This window comes from Aristolochia californica, unplaced genomic scaffold (assembly GCF_029961685.1).
Source record: "Aristolochia californica isolate CCGP_79_NKW_82.1479 unplaced genomic scaffold, dmAriCali1.0.hap1 SCAF_155, whole genome shotgun sequence".
Classification (NCBI taxonomy): domain Eukaryota; kingdom Viridiplantae; phylum Streptophyta; class Magnoliopsida; order Piperales; family Aristolochiaceae; genus Aristolochia; species Aristolochia californica.
The window spans coordinates 22,501-25,872 of NW_027181832.1; the positions used below are offsets into that span (position 1 = coordinate 22,501).

Consider the following 3,372-nt stretch of genomic DNA (forward strand, 5'->3'; position numbering starts at 1 on the left):
TAAATTAAAGATTAAAGTCGGAATAAGTTCGAAAAGGTCAATGTATTCATGGGCAAATCCCCGCATGATGGATTTTAGTACAATTTGGACTGAGAGGGGGATCAAATGGTATAGTTCAAGTTCATTTGTTGGTAGCTTGGAGGATTACAAGCATGACTATTGCTTTCCAATTGGCTGTTTTTGCATTAATTGCTACTTCATCAATTTTAGTGATTAGTGTACCCGTTGTATTTGCTTCTCCTGATGGTTGGTCAAGTAACAAAAATGTTGTATTTTCAGGTACATCATTATGGATTGGATTGGTCTTTCTAGTAGCTATCCTTAATTCTCTAATATCTTGAACCTCCTCGTACAAGAATAAAAAAGTGACCCCTCCCCCGAAGGAATTCGGACTGTGAGACACATTAAAATTCAATATGAGCCCCCCCCCCCTCAAAAAAAAAAAGAAAGAAAAAGTTGGAGGGAGAGGGGTCACTTCTTGAATGAAAAATGAATAATCTAATGTTAAAATAAAATAATTGGAATCTAATATAATATATTATATAGCCCTGTACAAATATGATCCAGACACACATATATATATATATATATATATATGATATATCATATATGTGTGAACATGATGATGTTCATATCAGAACGAAGAAATGCGGATATGGTCGAATGGTAAAATTTCTCTTTGCCAAGGAGAAGATGCGGGTTCGATTCCCGCTATCCGCCCATGGTAAAATAATCTAATATAATATGATAAATGATTCGGTATAGTTGACCACGATAGTGTAGTGGTTCTAACTTCCCTCTTCTTTCCTACTATCCCAAAACAATTAACGGAGTTACACCTAACGTCTAAAAATGTAGCGGAGACAGGATTTGAACCCGTGACTTCAAGGTTATGAGCCTTGCGAGCTACCAAACTGCTCTACCCCGCACGAAAGACCCGGGAACTAATGGACCAAGAAGGATTGCCCCTCTACCATAATAAATAGAATAGCCCATTTCTACAGAATGGTAAAGGGGCCCCTCTATGATCATAGATCATAGAGACCCATAGAAATATGAAGAAGGGGTATTTTTACCCTTACCAACTTGATCTCGTTGCCCCCGGCAACAAACATGCATGAACCCTTTCGCGAAGTATGTGCCCGGATAGCCCAAAGTCCCGATAGTTACCTCTGGGCCTTCCGGTCGAAAAGCAACGTCGATGAAGACGTATAGGTGCACTATTACGTGGCGGGGATTGCAATTTTCCATGAATTTGCCATTTGTCACTCAACGACGAAACTTTGCTTATTTCTTTTTTTAGGGATCGGCGAATCAAATGATATTTCTCTTTTAATTTCCGCCTTTTATTCTCCCTTTGAATCAAACTTTTCCTTGCCATAATTGTTCAGTTCCTATTTTATTATCAATGATACGGGTCGGATCCTAGATGTAGAAATATAAGAGGGTAGTGGTAGTCCCCCTTCTCCACCGAATCAAATGAGATTGTTCCCGATGGAGCACATTACAAGAAAAATGAATTAACCAAATTTGCCTGATGTAGAGGCAATCAAGAAGGCTGCGTAAGTGAATATATAACCTACAGAAAAGTGGGCTAATCCAACCAATCTTGCTTGCACAATGGAAAGAGCCACTGGTTTATCCCTCCATCGAATCAAATTAGCCAAAGGTGTGCGTTCATGAGCCCATGCTAAAGTTTCAATCAATTCCTGCCAATATCCACGCCAGGAAATTAAGAACATAAATCCAGTCGCCCAAACAAGATGTCCAAATAGGAACATCCATGCCCAGACCGATAAACTATTCGTACCAAAAGGGTTATATCCATTGATAAGTTGTGAAGAGTTTAACCATAGATAATCTCTTAACCATCCCATCAAATAAGTGGAGGATTCGTTAAATTGGGAAACGTTACCTTGCCATAATGTGATGTGCTTCCAATGCCAATAAAAAGTAACCCATCCTATGGTATTTAACATCCAGAAAACTGCCAAATAAAATGCGTCCCAAGCCGAAATATCACAAGTACCACCTCGTCCCGGGCCGTCGCAAGGAAAACTATAACCGAAATCCTTTTTATCTGGCATTAACTTGGAACCGCGCGCGTCTAAAGCACCTTTTACTAAAATCAATGTAGTTGTATGCAAACCTAGAGCAATCGCATGATGAACCAAGAAGTCTCCAGGACCTATTGTTAAGAATAGTGAATTACTATTCTCATTAACGGCATTCAACCAGCCAGGTAACCATATGCTTCGACCAGCATTAAATGCTGGGCCATTCGTTGAAGATAAGAGTACGTCGAACCCATATGAAGTCTTACCGTGAGCAGATTGTATCCATTGGGCAAATATAGGCTCAATCAAGATTTGTTTCTCCGGAGTACCAAAAGCGAGCATGACGTCGTTATGAACATAGAGTCCTAAAGTATGAAACCCCAGAAACAGGCTGGCCCAACTTAAATGAGATATGATAGCTTCTTTATGGTCTAACATTCTTGCCAATACATTATCCTCATTCTGTTCTGGATTGTAATCTCGAATGAAGAATATAGCTCCATGAGCAAAGGCTCCTGTCATGATGAACCCTGCGATGTATTGGTGATGAGTATATAACGCAGCTTGAGTAGTAAAGTCTTGTGCTATAAATGCGTAAGCGGGTAAAGAGTACATGTGTTGAGCTACCAAGGAGGTAATAACCCCTAAAGAGGCTAGGGCAAGACCCAATTGAAAATGAAGCGAATTATTGATTGTGTCATAAAGACCCTTATGTCCACGCCCCAATCGACCTCCCGGAGGAATATGTGCTTCTAAAAGATCTTTCATACTATGCCCAATACCGAAGTTAGTTCTATACATATGGCCAGCAACGAGAAAAATAAATGCAATAGCTAAATGATGATGGGCAATGTCGGTCAGCCATAAACTTTGTGTTTGTGGATGGAATCCCCCGAGAAGGGTTAGAATGGCAGTTCCCGCCCCTTCGTAGGTGCCGAATAAATGACTACTGGAATCGGGGTTCTGGGCATAAAGATTCCACTGACCTGTAAAAAGGGGGCCCAACCCCTGGGGATACGGTAATACATCTAAGAAATTATTCCATCTGACGTACTGCCCCCTTGATCCGGGAATAGCGACATGAACTAAATGCCCTGTCCAAGCCAAGGAACTTACTCCGAATAGTCCTGACAAATGATGATTGAGACGAGATTCGGCATTTTTAAACCACGAAACGCTTGGTTTCCACTTGGGCTGTAGATGTAACCAACCCGCTATTAAGGATATGGCAGAAAGAAATAATAGAAAAAGAGCTCCAGTATAAAGATCCTCATTGGTACGTAAGCCGATTGTATACCACCACTGATAAACACCG

The 3,372-nt window shown here is 40.6% G+C and overlaps 1 non-coding gene across 1 annotated transcript; it reads left to right on the forward strand.

Annotated features, from left to right (window-relative positions):
* The first annotated feature begins 649 nt into the window (after nucleotides 1-649).
* Nucleotides 650-720, forward strand: TRNAG-GCC (transfer RNA glycine (anticodon GCC)). Its single transcript has one exon. It is a non-coding gene; the product is annotated as a tRNA-Gly (tRNA).
* Nucleotides 721-3,372: the final 2,652 nt, after the last annotated feature.